Here is a 24,996-nt window from a genome sequence, read left to right as displayed (position 1 = left end):
CTTATTTGGTAATATTGCTTCTGGCCCTGTTTGAGAGACAGGTGTGTGAAATGAAAAATAGGAAAGAAGTTGAACTGGGTTTTTTTTTTTTTAGTTTGGTTTTGTTTTGTTTTTTAAAACCCCACACTTCTCTTGTGCTCATGCAAATACACAGACAGTGGCTTTCTTCAGGGACAGAAAAAGTCCTTATCTTTCCAGATACACTGCTAACTGCCAGCAATTACCACAAATCTATTTTTAATATCAAAAAAGGTCGAGCAGGAGCATCAGTGGTAGAGGGAAAGGAAAGCCAATTACTATTTTTACTATTACCAAGTGTGAGGGTTTTTTCCTTTCTCTCATGAGAAATTGCATAATAACAGTCCATAACTTCTGTGCTTGGGTTTGAACACGCAAAGCTATCTACACTTCCACAGCAAACCTTAGGACACAGGCAACTGTGTAAACTCAGATTTATCCAAAAAGTTGTCATACATAAACAGTTTGCAGCTGTTGGCCTTTCTGCCAGCTAATGAGCCCTCTACTAGCAATATCTCTAAGGGAATGATTACATTTATCCTACCAGCTCAGCTAGGCATTAGGATATTACATACTTGCCACAGTGATAGCCAAAGCTGGAAGAAGACAAGTTCTGGTGCGTGGATTCACATTTCATCCTATTTGAAACACCCAGGGCTTCCTTCTGATGACTGTGGAATATTCACTCAGCAAGTGGTTTGTCCAGGTACTCCAGCTTTCAACTCTCTAATGTCTTGTTTTCATTGCACTCCTAATACTTTAATCTCTTCTTTTGCCAGCCACCTCTGGATACAGAACTTTTACTTGATTAAAACTTGGCTAGCTTTCCTCTTCTCAATGTATTTGCTGTTGGGAAGGGAGCCAAACTTGAAGTCCTGAAGTCTGCTTGGCACAGATGGAGACTCACTGCATATCCACATGCACAGAGCAAACCTCCCATTCCCCACCATTACTAGTTTGGTGTTGAGCTGATGTTTTTCTCATCCTCCTACGATTTTCAATTTGTGCAGCTCATACATTGCCATCAATTACACTCCTGTAGCTTCTCTTAACATCCTACACAAGTAAAATCAGGAAACTCTAGATGTGATTCACGCTCTGCCTTTCCGTTCAATGGCAATGATGTTTGACAGAGATGCCCTGCCTGTATTTACACATCAAGTCAGTCACCAAGGGAATCTTTCAGTGCTTATGATACTTAAAACTGAAAAATACTTTTCCTTTCTATAAAGCCTACATATAAAAGGTCCCAAAATTTAAAAAAAACATTAAAGAATTACCCATTAAACTGCCTCCAAGATAGGTAATAACGCAATCCCTGTTCTACAGCTGAATAAACAGAGGTCCCAAGAAGTCAGTAGTATCCAGGTGAAAAAGAACAGTATCCATGGAAGGACTCTCTCCAGCATACACAACACAGAGAGGTTGAGATTGTTACCATCACTGTCCTACTGAGCCTCCAGTTCCAAGTTTGGTTTACAGGGATCATCCAGAAGAAGCTAACATGGTGAGCTGTTCCTTCTTTTTATGAGAATGTGCTAATTCAAAGCCAGACATGCAATTTTAGTGGCACAGATTAATTTGGCTTAATGCTGGATAGTCATCTAGATGCCAATTTCTGTTAATCTTGCAGTAACAACATGGTTTCCATTAGAGTTTAATATTCACGTATGGAAACTGTTTTCCTTTGCAATAATTCTCATTGTCACTGTATTTAATGAAAACCACGCTGGAAACAATACACTCATTATGAATCACAAGTACAGGAATTATAGTACAACCATCCAATGCACGAGAGACAGCTACAGTCAGGTACGAAAACAAGTTAACAATCACACCAAGTGCTGTATCCAGTGCAAGTCACAATATTTTGAACTCTTTTGAAGTATTTGTATAGGAAGAGCCTCTGATGCCACGAACCATTTATGGAACAGGCTCCCAGGCACTTCAAGGAGTCAGCCACAGCCTATTTCAAATAAGCCTTCCCATAAGTATGCCTTTACCCTTAAAGGGAATGTGAAATAGGAAATAAGCTCCATTGCTGTGTGCCTGAGAAAGAAATCTACACTGACAACAGGGACACCATTTTTCCTCCACATTTAAAGGACAGAGAGTATAACCCACTGTCTGTCTCATTCTGCTGGTGCCACACAAGAGACAAAAATGAGCCCAGGGAAGAAATCAGTTCACAATTCACTTGACCTTGTTGAGTGGCAGAACATCCACTCCCTCCTGAGGGCTTAAATTCCCTCCAAGGTGGGAGATGGATGAACCATATGAAGGAAACAAGGCAACACGGGTCTGGTCCAAATACAACCATCTATGCAGGACTGGGTAGGCACTCAGGTATCAAGAGAATAGTCAAAGTCCTCAAAAAGTTTGTAATTCTGCAGAAGTTAAGCTAGAATACCATCCAGGCAGGTGTATCATGTATACAACTCCCCTACTTTTAGCTGGTGTTGGAAAGTAGTGGAAGTAGTTTCTAGCACCAATTTTTTTGAGCATTGGTAAGCCCATGTCATTTCTGCAGGCAAAGATGATCTGGATTCCTGAGAAACCCAAAAAACCTCTAAGGGCATGTGAGGTTCACTCCTCTGACTCTACAGCACACATTTGTTTTCATACAAGGTTTTCAAGCTGGTATCCAAGTCCCCATATATACTCCTCCTTGCCTCACTAAAAAACTGGCAAGTACTACACCAGCCTTACAGAAAAGCGAGCTAAGACACAGTGTTCAAATAACTGGTAAGATCACACAAGAAGCCACCACTACTTCTGAGTACACACATCAGACCCTGACTTTCTGTGCTTAGCCAACTTGGTGCAAATGTGCCCACCATCACAGAATCCTCTTCTTCCTTTGGAGAATCTACCTTATCCCAAATTTCAGCGTGACCTTTATAAAACTCTGCTCCTTGCCTCCAAACCAGCACGACCTGCAGAGATTCAGCATGCTTTCCCAGAACTCAGTGTACTCTGTGGCTGGACACCTCCCCTACGGGACCGACTGTTGTCCTGTAGTGCCCAATAAAAGCTGTTCTTCCTTGTAACTCTGAAAACACTGTCACTTCCAGTATATACAACAGCTGTCAGAATCCCAAAAATCCAGCAAGAAAAATAAATAGCTGAAACACAAAGCGTAGTTACTTTCTGAATCTCTTGATTTTCATTACACACACCCTGAAAGACTAACAAATAAAGTCTCTCCCTGATATTCACAACACTAGCTGTGATGTTGCTGGAGCTGATAATGTAACACTCCTCAGAACACAAGGTCCTAATAGCACAAATGAATGAAATACACAATACCTTTTATAGGGGATACTTTCCTGATTTCTGGGAATATTTAAAGATACTTGGTACTGAAATACTGCTACGGCACCCAAGGGTCTAGCAACTGGCCCTGAATAACATTTCACAAGATCAGGACTAATTATGAGAGCCAGATTCAACCATGTGCCTTAGTCTTTGTGAAGTGACTGCGATTCACACAGATACACACAAATCTTAGCCATGGCACCACTGAAGCTCAACAGAACTTCTCAGTGACTCTTTCAGCCCACACTGAACTGTGCAGGAATGCGCTGCCCCCATTTTCAAACAGCTTAGCTGTTATCTAACCAGGGTTTGTCTGTGCAAGTTGCCCTACTCTATACCTTTCCGATAAAAAGGCCTTTGTGAGGCCAGAGCTCTTCATATCTGTAAACCTGCAAAGGCGGCAAGATCCTGCAAATCATTAGAGCTTAAAGGAGCGCTTTTGCTATCTTCTTTTTCTCTTTGTTTAATTACCCTGCAGGACAGCAATTAATGGAACATGTGGAATCCCTTCCCCAGCATGGCCAACTCTCAGCTTTAGCTTTCAGTTTTTCTGCAGGGCTTTTATGTTTCCTGGGAACCCTCCTGTGGTTTTCTAAGTTTAATGGATGAATCATTTATCTGCTCCTTTGCTAACTTGCCCACACACAGACAGACCCCAAGATGTCAAGAGCCTTATTTTAATGCTACTTGCATTGGATTTACACTGTGCTAATTCACTGATTTAAGCAGAGCCTCTTCCAGTATACAAGGGGCTGCCCAGACAGTTGAAAAGCCCTAGAGATCGAGACCTCTCATGACTTTAGGGATAATTGTCCTCACCCAAGCTAGTAAAAGGTCGCTTCAGATACCAAATGCAATGAGATGAAGAGAGCCCACAGATGTTCTAACAGCTTTTTGGCCTAGAACAGGCTTTAATCAAGGCCCACAAAAACATGCCAGACAGGCTATTAACACTGCCAGCAAAGAGCAGACAACCTTTGGAAACCCTCAGAGGTTTGGCATGGGCATCTCTGAAAACCACATTCAGTTCCAATGCCATTCAACAAGGATTTGTGACCACAAGCATAAATATTCACCACACTGACCATACCTGAGGAGAGGTATGGCATTCACAGTAATTTAAAGAAAGCTGGAAATAAGTATACTGTTAGCCTCATAGAGCAGATATCCATCAGGAATGCTGTGGGTATCACTGATCTTGCCTTGTAGCAAGAGACTGCATTAAAAGACCACCTGAAGTTCTTTCTAGCCCTAATTTTCTAAGCTGTTTTGATAAAGCACTAGGATCTAAGACCTCTGCAAAGGAGATAAAAAGCAATACCCTGTTTACTTGACATCTGCTCTTTGTTCAGCATGACATCTTCTATGCCATTAACATGGCTCCTCCCTTTCAGCAAACCATTGCTTCCCTAGATGACAGCACATTAATAAATCCTCTCCGTCTAACGTGACATGAGGAGTGGCTTAATTAACTGGAGCAGAGGAAGCAGGGTATCATCTACATGTTTACTCTACTTTGATATGCTAACAGCCACATTCCAGAGAGCTTCTCCTGCACACTCCCCAGCGACAGGAGCCCAGGCTGCTGCTGAATGCAGATCTCAAATGGGCAAAACCACAGTTCCTTTCTGCATTCCTGTTTCTCTAGCTAAATACGAAGTTTGGCATATTTAGTCCAAATCAAACCACTATTCCCAAATGTAGATTCCCAAATGCCAGCTAATTCACCATCTGATTACAGACATTACACAGTGCTGAAAGTCTTCATGCTTACACATATGCATGGAAATACATGGACTTAATTACTCAAAGCGAGATAAATTAAACAGCTGTATTACTGTTAAGAGGAAAGGCAGAGGAAGAGCTAGCTAGGTGGATCTGAGAGGAGGATTCCAGTTGCGGAGGGACTGATGGACTGGATGAGTGAACACATAGTGCTGGGAAGTATACAGAAGCCTGGCATAACTCAAATTTAGTGAACAAGGGAGAAAGATGGGAAGAGATTAGGGAATGAGAAGAGATGGGGACAGAAGTGTAGCAAATGGAGATAGTATGGGTTTTCCAGAAGTCTTCAAGAAAATGACTTTGATCTCTTAAGCAGCAGGGAGTCACTTCTGTGGGAGGCAGAGGTCAAGGAGGGCAGGAGATAAGATCAGAAAGGAAGATGAGGTCTCTGAGAACTTCTGTGTGTACTTACTGTTGGAGAAAAATGGATCTACAGCCCTGGCTCATATGTCTCTGGCATTATGGGTTCACTTGAGGAAAGGGAGAAGCTGGACTGCAACAAGCCCTGATAAGGACATGAGAGTATTCAGGCAGGGAGGCCTGTGCCTTAGTGTGGGCAGAAAAAATGGCACTTAGTGTAAGGAAAGAACAGCTGTTAGAACTGGTATAGAAACAAGTGGGATACAAACTATTGAAAGAAAAAGAGACAGGCATAGGGGACAAGGTTGCTCAAGGGTATCTTACACCAAAAAAGGAATCAGATCCAGCAGAAGTCAGAAGAGATCTGACGCTTTTGAAAGACTGCAGGAACATGTGACTGTGAACTCAAAGAAAACATCACCAACTGTGAAACCAAACTGTATATCAGGATTTGGATCCCGGCCTTTGAAAGTCACCTCTGCCTGGGGCTCAAAGGCATTTGGATTTGAATGTCTTCTGTTGGCCTCATTTTGTTAAGTGGATGTAGATTGCATTGCCGAGATTAACCTGCTGGTCCTTTCTACAAACTGTTGCAGGATTAAGCAGGATCTTCCCTTCTCACATGCATGCAAATATTGGCATGATAATATGCAAAAGACAGGCAACCTACCAAGGCAACAGGGAGGATGCAGCACTGGATTCAGGGTTTGTGGAGCTGTGTGAATAACTGTCTTTCACTTCAATGGCTAAAGCAGAGAAACATGGGATAGAAATGAATCCACATTTCTTACCTGCTGGATGGTTTGACAAGAGAAGAGTTTCACCTTCTCTAAACAGCCCTCCTTTCTCAGATATTATTAAAAATCAAATTTATTTCAACATTTCAGTATTTTTATTTTGACCTGTCCTATTTGGTGGAATAGGCTTGAACTCAAGAATTGCTTCAGTGTCCCCTAAGATGCATCTTTCAAGAAATAAGTAACTCACCAAAAGACAAAAAAATAACAGCTCTGCAATCAGAAAGGAAAGTGCTCGAGGGCTACTGTGTCCCATGCTCACCACTCTGCCACATGCCTATGTTAGTCTGCTAACACCCATCTTGTTCTCGGGATGGGTTGCCATCTGAAGGTCATAATCTTCCAAGAAATGGAAAAGCAATACTGCCATTGTCTGCAAAAGCTGCAGCTTTGCAAACTGTGTAGGGTTCCAAAACCAGCTTTGAGGCTATTTTCATCTTGCTTTTTCAGATGACTTCTGTGACTTCCAGTTTTGAATTTGTCAATTTGTCCCTGCAACTCATCTGAGCCATCTGCTTCAACAGAGGGCTGGAGTTCAGAGAGAATGAAGGGGAATGAAGGAAAAGATCAAATCAGAGCTTTTAATGAGACTGCTAAACAAAGAGGAACATGGAATTCAGCAGCAGGGATCCTGGAGCCTTCAAATTCCTCAGTATCTCCCTTCCAGAATGAAGAGACAAGGTCAGACTTGGCAATAAATCAGAAAAAATATTTGGAGTCTCTGTACCAAACAGCATCTGCTTTAAGAGCTAACAGTCAGGGTCCAGCATTCAGTTCCAGTTTTTCTCTCTCGTAATTGCAAACACTAAGAAACTCATGAAGCTATTCAAATAAATTAAAAGATTCTTTTAACAGTTTCAAGAGCTTTACTGAGCCATGCCTATCTTAGCCTGCTGTGGTTTGGTCGGGGGTGGGTTCATGAGCAAGGATCAGTCCTGCAACCGTTACACAACATTCAGCAGTGCATAATGAACAATGTTTCAGTGTCTGGAGAGTTTCAACACAGTCTGCTGAACGGGACAGTTTTGGAGATGGCTGAACACCTGTGCTGCTGATGAATGGCATTCTTCCACGGCTCTCAATTAAATTCTTTCCATGTTCTTAAAGAATGACTAAGCAATTGTTACTCTCAAAAAGTGAATGAATCTATACTTTTGAAACATGTTAATATTTAAAGTGTATTTTATTTTCAGGCGCTGTATGCGTGTCAAGCTGTTCTCTTGGCAAAATAAGAGCAGCTCAGGCAACTAGCAGAGCAGGCCAGCAGAACGGGATGATTCACAGTAATCAAACTTTGAACAGATGCTTTTCCAAATTGCTTCTGTGATACTTCTCAATTACAGCTCCTACATCCTGACTTACAGGGCTGTCTAAACTCCTAGCTTCACTTTGTCAAGCTGCCAGCCAACACACGCACTGATAAATTTATTTAGCAATTCTTGGTTCAGCCCTTCTGTTTTAATTCTTTGCTGAGTGCTGATTTAACCTCACAGCCTGCCCGACTTGAGAAAACTGACAAACCTGGGGTTTGTGCCTGATAATGTTAATAGAGTTGAGCTACTCTGTTGAAGTCAGAACTTGGGTTGAAAAGCTTGTATCATGCAAGAGAACGAAGCTGGTCCCTAATACCTCACAGCACTGGCTACTACCTCTGCTGCCAGGAGTAGGGAGTGAAAATGATCCTTCCATGTTGGCGGGCAGGAAGAGGAGACTAAGGCATGCCATGGCTCTGCTTCTCTCCTCACGCAGTACCACAGGCAGCACATTTGTTCTGGCAGAGCGTGACAGTATGGTGGAAGGGGAGGTGACAAAAAAAAAACCCAACAATTAATGGCTTAATTTTCTACACATTTTCACTTCCACTTGGGGTTTCTGATGTAAATGTGGGTGATGCAATCTTTTCCTCAATGGCAGCATCAAAGGGAGAGGGGCATTCTCCTCGACTCAATTTCCTAGTTTTCAGAAAACTTCCAAAAGTTTAGTATTTCTAAGAAACATATCCTCTAATTTGACTCAAATTGGCCAATGGGTTAAAAAGCTACTAGGGAAAGACTGTCTTTGGGGTAAACAGACATAAGCACAAAGCACACATGCCAAATCAGGTTAAAATGACTATTAACCTAAAGGGCCCTCCTCTGGGTTCCCAAACAGAGCTGTTCCAACATCCACTCCACAGGACGGGAAGGACCTGCGTGGTACTTTACACAGACATAAACACATCACAGCACCAGCGTGACAGAAAACAAGTAATGGTTAATTTCAGAGGTAACATAGCTGGAGATATTTTTAATATGTTCTGAATCTACTTTCTTTAGTACCTCTTTCTCTAAATTACTCAAAAATAAAGTGTCACCTTTAAAAGTAACCCAAGTTAGAGAGAAATTTTCACCAAGAAAAAGAGCAGCATGAGCTTTTCTCACACTTAATAAAAAGAAATCTCTCATGTGCAAACTCAAGCTCCTGTGAAAGAAAACACAAATTTGGATGAATACCACTGAGCTCCTTGTGATGACTGACAGCAGCCAGAAAAGTCCCTGGTGCCTCACAGACACAAGTCAAGGCACAATCCCAGTCCCGAGGCCTTTATAGACTGAATTCAGAAATGACAGCACGTGAGGCTCACAGGGGGACTGCACCTGCAGGCAGCACTAAAGAACTTACTGTCACAGTATCCTGCAGAAGACAGTGGGACATTTTGATGCACGTGTGTTCATGTTATTGCTCTAGGTCTTTGTGCTCAAGTGTCAGGACCAACAAGGGGAGAACTGCCTCTTCCAGTCTCACGTGCCTCTAAATAAAACACCCCTGGGAAGTGCAGAAGCTCCTATATACTTGTATGCTGCCTGCGTGACGTTTTCAGGTCTGAATCCAATCTGTGTGTCCCGATTGAAAACTACATGCTGAGTGTGCACCCTGGATTGTAGGGGTTTTCTCAGCTGTCAAGCCCCACTCAGTAAGTGGCTCATGGAGAGAATCTGCAACGGTAACAGCTGGCCTTTCCAGCTACGTAGCTAGGATATTTTTGTACAAGCCTGCTTCGGTGCCCAGTGGCAGTAGCCTCCTGTCAGCTGCCATGTAATGAGATGCATTTCCCAACAAAGCTACCTGATTAATGATAGCATAAACCGCTTCATGGCATTCACAGAAAACAACTTGAGTATGTATTACATCCGGTCTATATGTACCAGCTATCATAATCACCATGGGCTTGATCAAAATCTTACTGAAATCAATAGGAGTATTACCACTGACTTTGGAGAAGGCACATTAAGCCACTTCCTGGTTTCTTTACTTAGTTCCCACCTCCAGAAGTCTTTGTCTTTTTTACTTCAGTGTAAAGCCAAAAAGCTTTATTTACTTCAGTGCTTAGACCATGTTGTGGCTCACAGCCACAGGTGCCTGAGTGGGTATTCTGCATCTCTGTGAACACACCAGTTCATTGAACAAATGTGGACTAGAATTTTCCCGTGTTGGAAAATGCAAGAAGTGACACAGATAAAGATAAAAATAGAAAAGAGAGGGGTTGTTCTGAGATACTCAATCAAAAGTTATCACTTTTAAATCTGTCATTCAGACAAGAAAATCCCAAGGATCTAAGCAACACAGCAAACACACCTCTGCACTACAACATAAGCTGCAGCAGTCAAGAGTTGAGGCCCATCATGGAAAGGACCAAATGCTCTCAGAATCCAGGGCCTTTGCTGTGAGCTGAGAGCATTGCACCTTTCCCCGTTCCCCAGTTTCAGAGAGACACCCCAGAGAATGCAAACATGTGAGAGGGCTGTGCCAGGAACCTCTTCTCACTTTGCTCCACAGAGGGAGAAGGGAAATGAGAAGACCCAAGTGAGACAGATAAACACATAGAAAGAAATCTGGAGCAAATCAGAGAACATTATGGAAGAAGGAAGTGAGACACAGGGAGGAAGAGACACAAAACTGAATGATAATTACATTATCAGACTCTCATGAGGCAACTGACATCTCTGAAAGACTTCAATAGTCCTAAGCAATATTTTCGTGTTGCAGGATCCAAGGCCCAGGTTCAGGAAAGCATCTCTACTTCAGATGCTGCTTAAGTATGTGTCCAGATACAGAAGGTCAGGCAAGAATCACAGGGAAAACCATCTGGAAGGACAGAGCAACTCCAGTGAACAATGTTGCTTTTCTGAAGTCCAAGTCAACGGACATTTGTAAGAGGTCATCAAAGGGATTAGAAGGAGCACCAGCACTTCCCCAGAACTGTTCAGGAGTCAAGACATAGGGTGAGAGAGGTGTAGTCAGGAATTTCATCCGTACTTGGACCCAGACAAGACCAACAGGGAGGTAGTACTTTCTCTCTGACCAACAGACATAGCTAGAAAAGCAAACAAATTAGGGCATAGAAGATAGGAAACATAAGTCTACAGGTTTCTTAAACAGAGATAAAAAAATATAAATTTGAGTTAGAAATATAACTTCAATGTTTTACTTTTCTCTCATTTCAAGAACAACAAAGTCTGGTTAGACTGATGGACTCATTTTAGAGCATCAGTTTAACTCTCCAATAAATAAAAACATCCACACAGAGTTTCCTAACTTACTGGCCAGTTTTCTTATAAATAACTGCAGTGTTTACTCTGTTTGTCTACTACAGCACAAATATTGCTGTACATGCTAGAGCCTGATGGATGACATTATTAAAACCAACAAGTAGATCCTCAGCAGAACATTAATGTGTACCCAGCAGTCTAATTATGGTCAGGCAGAGCCTTAATGCAAACAGATCCAGCAAAACAGCTCCACAAAAATGTATGACACAACTACGTAAAACCAACAAATATCTTCAACCTGCTGACTGCTCATGACCACTAACTAAAGTAGAAATACAAGGCTAATTCCAAGCTAAGCAAACACAGAAATCCTTAGCATTCTACAAAACATACTGAAAGAGTACAGGAGGAGAAAGATATTTGATGGGTTGGGTCTAGGATTTTTTTTTATTTTAGTAAGTTCAACATATTTCTATCAGGTAATCTAAAAGTTAAAAAGACTTGTCAGACTAATTCAGACAAACACCTTGCAGATTATAGGATTCTGAACCTGAAATTTAAAAGTGTATATAGCAGAACCCCTGTGTCCAAATAAAATCCCAGGGGTTCAAAGGACAGTTTGTATATACACATACATATATATACACACGTCAGTGAGACTTCGGCTAAAATTTCACCATCTCCTACAGTCACCTTCCTGTTAGCAAGAACTTGATAAGGAAACCCCAGTATTTTCTACAAGGAAGACCTGTTCAAATTCAGGTATGTAAAATTCCAAGTACTCTACCACGCATTTAGAGACAGTAATTTTTTTCCAGGATGGGAATTATCCAAAGATGTATACATTCACATAAATGGATATAGAAATGCAAACATATGCACATGCACAGATATATTTACATATTTTTGCATTGGTCTAACCAGGAAGCAAAAATAAACTAAGAGAGAGAACCAATTTCTCTGTAGTCTGTATCTCAACCCAGAGAATCATTACACCTCTTCAAAAGAAATAATTGCTCAGAGGAAACAGAAAACTAAGTTAAGCCTATCAGAGCCACGGATCACAAATGCCACATTGTATTCACTCAGGGTTAATGAAGATTGGTGTAATTTCCCATGCAATCTGTAAAATAGCTGAAAAACCAAAAGATCCTACAAAATCTAAATCTTTCACTGTATACCAGTGCTGTTGATTATTAATGCCTCCTGCCTCCCTAGAATGTGCAAAAATGCAAAATCTTACTTTTGACCTCATGAGCCTAACCATTTCTCCAGAGACACAAGCCCAGAGGCAACCTTTGTTCCCTGCAGTATCTGACTAAAAATTTGGAATTGGCAGAAATATAATGGATCTTTTATCAGTACTTTTTCCTACTTACTCTTCGGGCTGCTGAAACCAATTATTTCTTATGTTCTACTGCAATGAAACTCCATCATAAGCTTTTAGAAAAAGCTAGGAATGTGAAGCCCACTGCAACTCCCCCTTCTCCTTGTCTGTTCTGGCAGGAAGAGTCTTCAAGAATTCCAACAAGTCACTGAGCCATGATCTTGCTTCCTTTCCTAGAAGTCATGTTGGCTTGCTGTTATCTCTTTTTATCTGTTAGGCCTGTTTCCTCACCTCTATCTGTTTAAACTTTCCCAAGAAATGAGGTTAAAAGAATTCTTCTGGATTTTCTGGACATTAAACAGAGAAATGTGAATGTGCTGATTCAGCAGGCCAATCCTTAGCTGAGCATTGTCTCCACGCCAGATGTTCTAAGGTGAGGCCAAAAGATGACCAAAATTATCCCTAAGACACCAGTTCTGAGCAAATTATGAAGTTACCATCTTACCTTTGGACACAGTCTCTGTGGAGTAAAAGAATCAGCTGGAATGGCTGACATGATTACCGCCTGCTGTCTGCATCACCCCTCACTAGAGTTTGCTGTCAGGCAGCAGCTAAGGCAGGCGCTGCTCCAAAAGGGAAGGGGAGCTGAAGTCGAGCATGATTAAGGGAGGTAGAGGCAGTGGCCTCACTGATGAAGGCACAGTCCCACTGCACCCAAGCAAGGGGAGCAGAAAGGTTCTTAGCAGAGCTTTCTTGAAGTGTTTTCCTCAAAGTTAGACACCTGAACCACTACCTAAGTGGGCCCAAGCAGTGGAATTCCCAGGAGGTCTGGGGGAGCACCCAGGGCCCTGACATTTGCCACCCCCATAACGCAAACGCATCCTGTATCCCCCTGAACTGCCAGGGTTTACAATCCTACACGTTAATACAAAATTATATGGTGCATCAGCTTAGTCTTCTGTAACTGCTTCATCATCTCTTTCAACTTCCTATGTGCTCTCTAAATGTCTTTTCCACTTCTACAAGCAACAGCTACTGAAGGAAGTTTAGCTCCTTGATCACTCATTTTTTATGATCTACCATTTAATAAACCACAGGATTCAGTGTTGACATACAGAATCCTTGTCCAACAGTGAAATGCAAAGGATTAAAAAGCATGCTGAAATATGTTGGATTTTTACTTACATGGCATGATTTTTCAGGTGTAGGGCATTCAGATAAATTTGCATTTAACATTTAAATGCAATTCCACTATGGGCAACAGAGCATTTATACCACTTTTAATAGCCTAGTTGAGACGTCCAAGTAGGTGAAATTTACTTACTTTTTCATATACGACTATAGCAGAAAACAGTCACAGCTGATCAGCTTGGAGTCAGGAAACTATTAAATACAATTATATCACTTATAGTTTGCTGCATTGTAAACATTACTCAAGTGTGGGACAGAACCTCTAAAAATAAGACTGTATTTTTAGATGCTTAAATACAGCTGTGACCACAGATCATGAAGCAGTCACCATATTTAACCCCTCAATTTTGTTGAACAATTGTGAATACAGCGCAAATCTAATTATGAAGTGGGATGGCCCTGTAAAATACTGACTTTGTCAACAAAGTGGAGGCCCTTCTCTCTTAACACATGATGGCAAACCGTTGTCTGTGCATTCTTGGGTCAGCTCAAAATTTCATCACCTCTCCCACAGCACCTGTCATGAACATTTACAGCCATGAAGTGAGCTTGTACTGGATCATAGCTGGAGCACACTTCCTACTTCATTTCCAGCATGCTGGTAAACACAGCGAAGATTTTCAGTGGTGCAAAGTCCTGTTACATGTCCAATTCCTATTTGCATTATGTGTAGCACAATCACAAGTGGAAGGCTTAGAGCTTGTGCTGAGGCAGTGGAAGTGGGAGAATTGTTAAATAAAAACCAACAACATTCCAAGGACTTAAACTGACTTTCAATCTATTGAGTGCATGTGGTGTAGCAAAATCCTTCCAGGACCAGGCACCCTGCAAGATAGGCTAGGTATTACACTAGGTCATGTTAACAGATGGTTAACCAAAGCTGAAAAAAACCCAAATGAAAATCAGTGCAAATCAAGCTTCCTTCTTTGGGGGGGGGGGGGGGGGCGAAGTTTTCTGCACACTTCCCAGTGCTGTTTTCTTGGTTATCAGTAGTAAAATCTCATCTCTACATTATTTAAAACTTACTCTCAAAATTGCATTTAGTCTTGGCAACTGCAAGACAAAAGAAATGTAAAAGTACAGTAGGCAACTGTCCTTCATTTCCTTCCTTTACTCTTACATATCCTGTGTGCAACTGGAATGCTTCTATTTGATTATCCAGTGGAGCAAATGCTACAATGAATGCAATCATGCCTTATTACCCTACATGTCTGTAGCCTATTGCACAGCTATGTACAGATGTTTTTACACAGCTTGGTTTTTTAGCTACAGGGTCTATAAAACAATAGAAACTATCTGAAATGTTTTCAAGCCAGCAAAGGATAAAGGCACTGTAAAGCAGTCAACTGGATAAAAGCCATCTATGTCTGACAGAAGGAGAAGAAAAACCTCAGAGGTTTCTCAATTATAAATGCGTCAGCTTTCTTAAACGATATGTGGCTGCAGTCTGCAGCAAACTGACCAGGCTGGAACGTGTAAACAGAGGTAAAAATAAAGACCCAGGCAGTGGAAAGAAGAAACACAAACCTCTGGCCTGTTGAAGAGTTGCATCATTATTTTACTGACCTGAAGAACTGGCTGCTGCCCAAAGAAGCTGAGCTTCCAGTGGGAAGGCCTGAGAAGAGGTAGCATTGCCTCCAGCTGAGGAGCCTGGACTGAGACTCAAGAGCTGTGGCTTAGCCCCCAGCCAGCTCTGTCCTTTGGCATATCCCTTCACATCTCTAGGCTTCATTTCCTCACTCAGTACAATGGGGATAACAGTTCTGATCTCTTTGGTAAAGAGCTTTGAATTTTACTGAGGAAAAGCTCTATTTACAAATTCATTTCCTTCTCTCAAGAAATTCTTTTTTACAAATAAAATGAAAAAAACCCCCTCAGTCTATTGTTTAATGGCACAGGTCTATCAGGAAGGCACCGTGAATTAACGGGTAAGGCACTGGGTTGGAAGTCAGGACGTGGAAAATCTGTTCCCTGCTCTTGCATAAGAAACAATGAGCAAACGCTTTTATGACTTCCATGTTCTCCCTGTCCACCTGGTCTGAAGTGTGTCATAGCAGAAAATCCTGCTTTGTGTTGCAGAGAATCTTGGGTTGGCATTTCTAGCACAGACAACAATAGCAAGCAATGGGTTATTTATAGCGTACTGACAGCAGGTTTGACACTGTAGAAAACGAATGTTATTTCTCTTTCCACAGCCTTATATTGTAAGAGAGAAAGGAGGAAGCAGGATGAGCTATGAAAGCAGAAGAGATGATTTGGTTTATGTTCATTCTTGCGAGAATCCCCCAGAGAAACAAATCCTCAGCAAGGGGAAGTGATGGAGCTGGGGTGTGAAGCTGGTGAAGCAGTGCAGAAAGCATGTAAAATCTGCAATTTGCAAGTCTCCATTTACATGGATGAGGCAAGAGACAACAGCAAAAGACAGAAATGGTCTGTCCAGAGAGCTAATATAATGAGATTGTTCTGCTCATGTCTGCCTCAAAGGCTTTTCAGCTTCACACACACAGTAGCACGGAGCAGTTCCAGAGCTTTTCTTGACAGTTGTTTGGCAGTGTGTGCTTAGCTGGACATCAATTAGGCTTCTGCCTTCAGCTTGTCTGTTTGCAAACACAATGACCACTTTCAGAGATAAACAACGGCAATTTCTTTAAATTGTGATTAAATGGTATTTAGCCATAAGCAAAGCCTTTGTTCTCAGGCAGTGTCCCACAAATCATCTCTGATTTAGAAAATAATCAAGGCAGAAAACTGTCTAGGAGATAAAACTGTAATTCAGAAGTATATTCAGGTGAACCAAAAACATAAGAAACAGAAGAAAAAGAAACATTAAAAAATTATGTTTCTGATCGTTTTTTACTCCATGGTAGCAGGAAAATTTACTGAATTGCTTCCGAAGGACACTACCACATAAATTCATTTGGAACTGTTAGTTAAAACAGTAATAACGAGTCCTTTTCCCCACCATGATTGCATGTCAAAGCCCCAGACGTAGGAAGGGGGTGAGGGGTATAAAGATGGGGAAGGAAACATCTTATGCAGGTATCTGCCCTTGAAGCTAGGAGACTGAAATTCCCAGGTGTTTTGTGTACATGTCTATATAATTTCACACAGACATAAATGGCCCTGGAGTGGAATGCAGTACATGTTTGCACCCGTACCAGTCAAACTGCACAATGATTTAACACATAAAGTGAGTTATGACATAGAGCTGAAATGAAAGAATCAAGTCAGAGTATCAGAATAAATATCAACAAACTCATGACAAATATTTTGCCTCATGACATACTCCTTTTAATAAAGGCAACAGAAAGGAGCTTAGTTACACACCAATTTGACATTATGCTAGGATTTGGTTTGGAGTCCTAGATGCCTGATGAGAAGGTACCATAACACAATTCTTGTAGCCAGTGAGTTTTTTGAAGATATCTTTCATTCAAATAGTAATCAGCACCCACCTTGTACAAGGTGAGATGTGACGGCCTGAAGGATATTTACTCAGAAATACGTTGCCTGGTAAAGGAATACTATGATTCCTTTCCACAGCATTTTAGACAGTTGTTCTCTTGCATTTATCAAAACACATTACCAGGAACCATTAATGAAACCATGGGAGATGGTAAAGTTTTCAAGCTAAAATAAGCTTAAATGTCCTGCACCAACTTTGGGGTGAGTCACAATAAGGAAGACAAAAGCTCTGCCATAAAGCCTGACTGGAGGGTTTGAGTAAACAACAAGAAAATCAAGATTTAAGATCAGCAAAGTTACACTAACAAACAAAAGCAGGGTGGTAAACTGATGAGAAGATTTTGGACATGCTGCCTTACAGTTGACAAAGACTGTATGTATTTCCGCAAGCCAGCTTAAATATCTATGAGCGTTAATTACCAATACCAGTTTGATGGTGGAGGAAATGAAAGGCCAGGTACAGAGCAGGAAGTGTGTTATTCCTCCCTGCTGACAGTGTTTAGTTCCAAACTATTGAGAACAAGGTAGCTTCCAACATACACCACCACTATAAGGTCTACTGTTTTATCTTGTGGGATGGGAGCTTACTAAGACAGACAGATAAATAATTGGAAAATAAAAGTGCTTGAAACACATTTTGGGGCTACAAAAGGAGAATGATGTATGGAGGAGAAATAATAAGGAACTGCTGGAGGTTTATGAAGAACAAAGTGTAGTAAACGTAGGGAAATTCCATGACCTCAGTGGGCAAGCCATGCGGTTAGCGTGATGGAAGACAGACCATCCAGGCCTCTCCGGGGAGAGCAAGCTCTTGGTGTCCAGGCCCAGCTGAACAAAGAGAAGATGAAGGAACGAAATTGAGCAAGAGCTTCTAAGAGCTCTGAACTACCACCAAAGAGAAATAGACCCTTGGCAAAAAGGCAAGGGAAGGGGGTTGATCATGACAGCAACTGAGGGTTTGTGATACTTCAGAGCTAGGGACTGGAAACACATGGAAGAGGGAATAATGACAAATGTACAGAAAATCTGTCACTAACCCTCCCTCCACTAAATGCTTTAATTTGCTTTAATTACGCAAGTTAATTCTTGCCCCCAAGACATGAAACAACAAAGAAGAGATGAAGAAAAAAGTTGAGATAATGAGAAATTCAGGTGATAGCACTCACAGATTAATAAACTTTGAGAACAGAACAGACTGATTGGTCACCTCTTTTCTACAAAAAGACCTTGTAATGGGACCATATAAGCTCTGAACTAAGGACAGTATCTTGTGTTTGGCTATTGTGTCTCTTCCAAAAAGACAGTAATTTTTCAGCCAAGGAGACCAAGAATCCACCACTGCCCTTAGTATATGGAATGAATAAGGGAAACCTAAACAAGACTACTGAGCTGCAAAACAAACCCAAAGGCAAATGAAATTCAAATGCTCTACTTTCTGTAACAATAAAACCAGAAATTAAGTCTCTCTAAAATAGTTATCAGCACTTCACTCAATCAACTACACTGCACACATTTTAAATTTTCACATAAATCAATGAGAAAGTTGATGTATTTAACAATAAATAAGTCATCTGTTACAAGTGGTGTGCCCAGCTTTTTTATTTTGTTACAGGCTGGATGAAGGGGAATAGATTGTGTATATATGGCCTTTGTTTCTATTTTCTATTTTACTTGTCTTTCCAAAAGCAGACTGGTCAGCTTCACTGTGGTTTCTACTGGGTTTTGTTTTCTAGCCCCCACAGACTATTGTTTCCTTGCAAGGTTTTAAAATATTTCAGTGATTTTGAATGCTCAAATAGCTTAATAGACATATCAACTGATTTTCAGAAAGTACAAAGGACCATCCTCAGGATATCAGGCTTTCCAAAGATGTCTCAGGTACCTCAAACTAACTAGTCTTTCTAGAAAAAACACTCAGCCAGTTTTTTGACAGAGGCCCAGAGAAGGGTTGCATGTCTCAGACAACATATAAGAACAGGACCGGGATCCTGACCCCACTGAAATCACTAATAAAACTCTCACTAAGTCCAGTGTAAGCAGGATTTTCCTCTGGCCTTTAGCTGTGAGCCTGCGAACAGCTGTGCACATGTGAACCAGCCTGGCTGAAGCTGTGTCCCTGAAACAAGAAGGAAAAACACACACAGGACACTGAAGTGAGGAAGAGCAAGGGTTACGGCAGCAGGAATTCCTGATTACTTGAGTGGCTGTGCTCATCCCAGTGCTTCTATTAAAATGTATGCAATCTTATATTACACTCACTTGGCACACAAATTTTTAGTGGGAATTGGAAGAGGAGAGATTACTAGCTGGTGAAAAGAAATTGGAAGGCCGTTGTGGGTAGGGTGTGGCCTGAGAGATTGTAGTGATGAATATGCCCACTAGCACAGTTCTGCACTGTCTGGGTTGTGCAGCCGAGCATTTATTCCCTAGCAACCAAAAGGCAAGGGAAAAAGTCTTCCACTGCACTGTACCATGGCTCCCTTTGGTTTCATAAAGCCAGCAGTCTGACTCTCCATTGCCCTACACAGCCACAAGTGACACAAAAATTTGCAGTGCTGCAAGGTCCCTTTCTGTCACAAACACCAAATCAACTTGACGGTGTTTCTTTAAGGGACATTTTAACCTACAGTATGTTCATTTTAATGCATTAAAGTGTGTTTGATTTTGGTCTGAAGGACAGTCCCAGCAAGGCTTTTGCTAAAGGCAAGCACTGCTTCTCTAATGAATTGTTTTAAGCAGCAGGTATTTCTATTTATTCTGGCATCAAATAAAAACCCGCCCTGGAATATACAGAAACATTCAACACGAACCACTATGGAAAATGTTTTTAATGTGAGAACTCCTTTTCTTTTCCACTCACAGCAAACCAGCTAGTCTTTTCCCTTTCCTTGGGGATTAATTCTCTGTTGTGACACTGTTAGGGGACTGGAATCAATATTACATAGGGAAGAAGATTTAAATGAACAGTACAGAGTACAGGCAGGACCGACCAGAACTGTTACTTGCTGGGGACAAGAGGCCACCTGACTGCGCAAGCAAATGGCCAAGGAAAAGGTAAAAATGTGCAGTCCTTTATTCAGGTGTTTTACATGGAATAAAAAAAAGGATGAAATCTACTTGGAGTTGTAGACCAAGTGTCTCATTTGCAAAACCTGGGCATATTTTGAAACTTTATTATGGTAAACTCCTAAGAAGAAAGCAGGGTGTAGCTACAAAGGGAGGAAAATTGTCTAATAGCACCATAACATGCAGCTCTCTCTGGTAGCCCTTTTCATCCATAGCTCTCTAAACACTTCTGAAAGAAGGAAAGGACTAAGATATGAACACACTGGTACAGCAGAAGGATATCATCTGTGCAGTCACCCAGCAGCACAGTGGCAAAACCAAAACCTGATTTCCCCATTCACATAGCAGTGTTTGGAAGACTCAAGAAAAAGAACAGAAATTATGGAAGGGTTTATAATCTTCAGGACTCTCAGTAAATTATCTTTGAGCCCTTTAATTAAAGGCAGCCAGGAGATGGGAATGTTTTTCACAAAATATTGATTCACTTGTGGAAACAGTCTGGAAAACTATGTTTCTCAATCACCTCTGTTCTGATGCTCAGTTTTCTCCAGGCAGCTATTCCTTCAACTAAACCTGCCCATCTGCAGTATATACACTACACTCTGTTTCTTTTCCCCGACATCAGGCCACAGAAAAGCACATGTGACTGCAGCAGAGGTAAAGACATTTTTAACCAGGGCAATTTAAGGATATTTAAGACACATTCTCATTTTCCATTTCCCAATTCCACACTGCCCCCACTTTTATTATTAGCTGAATACAGGGAAGCTTCAGCTTGGATCTGGGGTAACATGTACACTGAGGAATCAAGGCCAAGCTTTGCCTTGAAATATGCAGGATCATTCCTAACTAACCGTAAAGCTGCTTATTTGGCACTAGCAGTGGAAATATTGAACGAAAGGGGCATTCTCAATCTGCTTATGTCACAGAAAGGTTGGATTCTGACAACGTGCAAGGCTCCAAGCTGCAGCCTGATATTAATAGCTAGACATTAAACTCTCAATTTGGCTGGCTTAGAGGCAGCTCAATTGGAACAAAGATTTTTCTGCAGGAAACGGCAGATCTGGTTAGAGTCACATCACGAGAGATGAGTCTGAAGCAGCAGCAGACTGCAAACTTTGACTGGTGTGTGACAAGGTTGTGTCGCACAAAACCAACCTTCCCTGCTCCAATTGCAGAGTGTGTCGGAGGTCCCACCACTGCGGCTGTTGAAACACAGTCGTTACAGATGTAGTGCACACAGGCATATTGTTTTCCTTCCGTCTACCTCCTTTTGAATTCATTCGTTCTTAGGGCTGACTTACACAACCAAGCAGGGCAATAAGCATTAACAAAGTATTTCTTAAACAAATGTGGTTCTGTTTCTTGATGCAGCCAGTGGGGTATCATCCCACAAAGACATACCTACATATTTTCACCATTTTTGAGCTTGTTTCAGCCATTATGTAACCTTCCACACTACCTTGGCAGCTAGGCCAAGAAAATTTGAACGAAGTCCCCAGAGCAACTGGTTTCAGTGAGGGGCCCCTGCCAGAATACAAATACAAACCTCCTGCTGCTGTTTTCTCTCTGTGTCTGCATGGCAGGCAAAGATTCCAGACAGGTTTTTCAATATGGATCTTTTTGAGCACAAATGAACACCTCTTATAAGCTATTTAAACTTCATAATCCCACTTCCGAACAACAGCTGGGCCTCAATACTTCCACCAGGGAAAGTTTTGCTTCCATATTTCTCACAGTGTAAAGAAAATCAAGGCAGTGTCACTAAAAAACCTGGTACCTACAGCGCTCTGAGTCCTCTTATTTCAGTACACATAATCTAATAGATTCTTTATAGTCTCTTAAACATGACTAAGCAACATTAGATTCTGGACCTGTATTGCATCATATACACTATATATCACACTGCTTTATATGAGAACTTCTTAAGCTGTGCAATCTCCTATAGCTTTGCACTCAAAATCCTCATTTCACAAAGGTAGACAAAAGCATTCAGAATGTAAGTAAGCGACTTGCCAAACGTCACATAATGAGTCAATGCCAGAGCTGGGAATAGAAATCAGGAGTCTAGAGTCCAGATTCTCTGCCTTATATAGAGCAGTAGGCTCAGTCTCCTAGTTCAGGAGAGTGCCTGCTTACCAGAAGGATGTTTCTTCCTTTACAGGATGGCAGTGTATCATATCGCAATGGCCAGCTTCATCCATAAGCAGGTTTAAAAACATATATGCATCTGCTGAGACCATGTTCTTCATATATTAAAGCAAAGTATAAGACAAGAAATGAAAGCAAGTTGCTGTTCTAGAGAACTTTGGGAGTGTTATAACCTCAGCATCACTGTCAAGACCAAATGCAACATCACTCTTTGGACTAGCTTTTTGCTTTCGCAGGCAGTCTTGCTGATTTGGAGGGGACTATCTGGGAGCTGGAGTGAGGAATAGGAATCTGACAACAACAGAGATGTCTCAAACATCAACAGAATTCTTCATAAGCCAGTATGGTACACCAACGGGCATCCGCCTACTTTGACTGTTGCACTCCTATTAAGTTCAAGTAAATGCCATGCTGCACTGCTACTTACATAACCCATATAGATATACAGAGTATGGAACAGTGGCTATTAAAAACATACTTCTCTACAACTGACACCTATTTTTCCCTATTCTGACTAAGGAGGAAAACGAGAATGTTAAAACTTAGCACTACCAACACTAACCACTTTCTCAAACCAGTTGCATGGCACGCAAGTACATTCCTTAATTTATCCTTCCTCTGCTGGGAACTGTCAGTGCTAGGTTAACGGTTGGACTAGATGATCTTCAGGGTCCTTTCCAACCTAGATGATTCTGTGATTCTGTGCTGTCACACATATGCAAATGACACACCAAGGCCAAATTCCCTTCTGGTCTAACATCTGTAATATGAATGGATTACATATGGGCTAAATTTCGTCAATAAAGAAAAATTACATAGTTATATTACTGATACAATACCTTTGGCAGAGAAAGAAGAATGAAGCTAATACAGTGCTATATCCATCCACAGGAGGCAGAGACAATGATCATAAGTAAAATAAATTAGAAGTATATGATATATCTAAGGCATCAGACACATAATTATCAGATACTATCCTATGGATTTAGAACACATGTAAGAACTCAAACATGAAATATCTGTTTTATGGATAGGAATCCCTCAAAATCCAGCATCCCAATTTCATACTGCACCATTGCCTTACCTCTTAGCACGCTGATGACCAGAGGAATTGGTTATCTTCTTCAGGCTCTACCTCCAGTCACTAAGCATAAGAAGTATTTCACAAGGCAGGGACAGAAGACATATCGGAGTGTGGTATAAACTTGGGTGGTCTTCCTTCAGATGACACCCCTACCAGAATAGTTCCTCATTTATAGTTTTGAAGAAAGCTTTCAAAATATGCTGCCAGTGTATACAACACAGAGATAAGGGCTTAAATTGCAGATAATCTGAAACAACTGCAGTAACTCACCAATTTGGGTACAGACAATAATGCTTGAAAATGGGTGTTATCAAAATATTTACTTATTTCAACAGTATTTAAGAAAAGATGGTATCATATGATGGAGGATTTCATCTGTACTCAGGGATAAGGCACAGCGCCTCTGGGTTCAGACAGCAGAAACAGTGGGGCATAGAAAATGTGTAAGTGAAGACACTAATACTTTGCTGCCACATAATGAAACTGTCAGGGGAGGCAGAAGAAAAAATAGAATTGAAGAGAGCAAAGAAGCCAGACTGGTTTTGTCCCAGGAACATTCACCTTCTAAATATCTTGGAAAAACTATGCTGGCAAGAGTAACAAATGACTTTAATCTTTACTGCGCTGATCTTCCACTTTCTCCACTGCAGCCACAGCCTGCAGCAAGTCACAGCACAAGAACTTGGGTATTATAAGAACAGAAGTCATAAAAATATTTCCTTAGTCATGCTTTCTATGGTAATGTTATTCCCTGAATAGAGACCTTCAACAGTACTGTCTTTAAAAATGCAAAGAGCTCTGACCTTAGTCAGCATGTGTCTTCCATCAGCATCTCTTGATTTTTTATTTTTATTTTTTTTTAACCTCAGTATCGTATCTTACCACAGCCATCTCCAGGTACAGGTAGACAGTATAAAAACCTTCCCCAGTGGAAGTGTGTTTGCCATTGGACACAGAATAAATGCATTGTGAGGGATTCTGACTGGAAAGAAAACTTGGATGTAGAGGCCAGCCCTTACTCATGTTTGAAAAGAAAATGTATGTATTTTTCAGCTCTGTATTTCCTCCTTTCACTTGATCAGTCTCCACAACAGAGAGATGGAAGGACCTGCATTCTGAGATGAGACTTCTGTAGGTAGTTTCGGAGCTCCTGCTGAAGGCACTTTCCCCCATGCTCTTCTTCACCCATTATTGGCAGCTCAGCAACCCCTAGTCTGCAAGTGTCTCTCTCAACACTGACGTGCAAGATCAGCTGAAAATCAGGATCCATTCCAAGTTTACACAGAATGTAGGATAAGGGGCCACTTGACTTTGAGGCAAGTCTAAAAAATCATGCAATCATCATAGAGAGGATGTTGAGCTATGCATCCAAACACTGCTCCTACTGTGGCGATTAAAAAAAATACCAAGAGAACAGATACAGTGAAGGTTACTGCTACCTAAGTTAAATAAATAAATAAATAAACAAAGTATTTAATGTGTAGGATGTAAGAACCCTGTGTATCCAGAGTTTGGATAAGATTAAGGGCAGTTAGGAAGTAGGAGGAGTAGGAGGCAGAAAAGAAGATTTAACTTGGCTTTCCTACAATGAGGTATTCTTCTCCGGTGTCTGAGTGCCAGCTTGATCTGGGAGTGTTACACAGGTTCTTACAATTGGAAATGCATCCATTAGTTTGCAAATTCTTGTTTAAGGTGAGAGCGCACTAAAAGGAGCGTTACAGAGACACACCAAAAGACAGTTTCTTAATTTCCAATTATCTACTTCTACATATGCTCCAAAGAAGTAGAAATACTTCAGATTACTTCCTGAACTCAGACACCTCCAGTGCTTAGAAGAGGTTAATATTTAATGGCATATTTATAGTTTAGACCCTGCTCAAGTAACCTGTATTTGCATCACAGAGG

At 41.2% G+C, this 24,996-nt stretch overlaps 1 protein-coding gene across 1 annotated transcript in view; it reads right to left on the bottom strand.

Moving 5' to 3' along the window:
• ADAMTS17 (ADAM metallopeptidase with thrombospondin type 1 motif 17) overlaps positions 1 to 24,996 on the bottom strand; it is a 193,505-nt gene that overhangs the window by 122,406 nt on the left and 46,103 nt on the right. The gene's annotated exons all lie outside the window — the stretch shown is intronic.

This window comes from Strix aluco, chromosome 12 (assembly GCF_031877795.1).
Source record: "Strix aluco isolate bStrAlu1 chromosome 12, bStrAlu1.hap1, whole genome shotgun sequence".
Classification (NCBI taxonomy): Eukaryota; Metazoa; Chordata; class Aves; order Strigiformes; family Strigidae; genus Strix; species Strix aluco.
The sequence above is the reverse complement of the archived record's forward strand: the minus strand, read 5'-3'. Positions and strand labels throughout refer to the sequence as shown.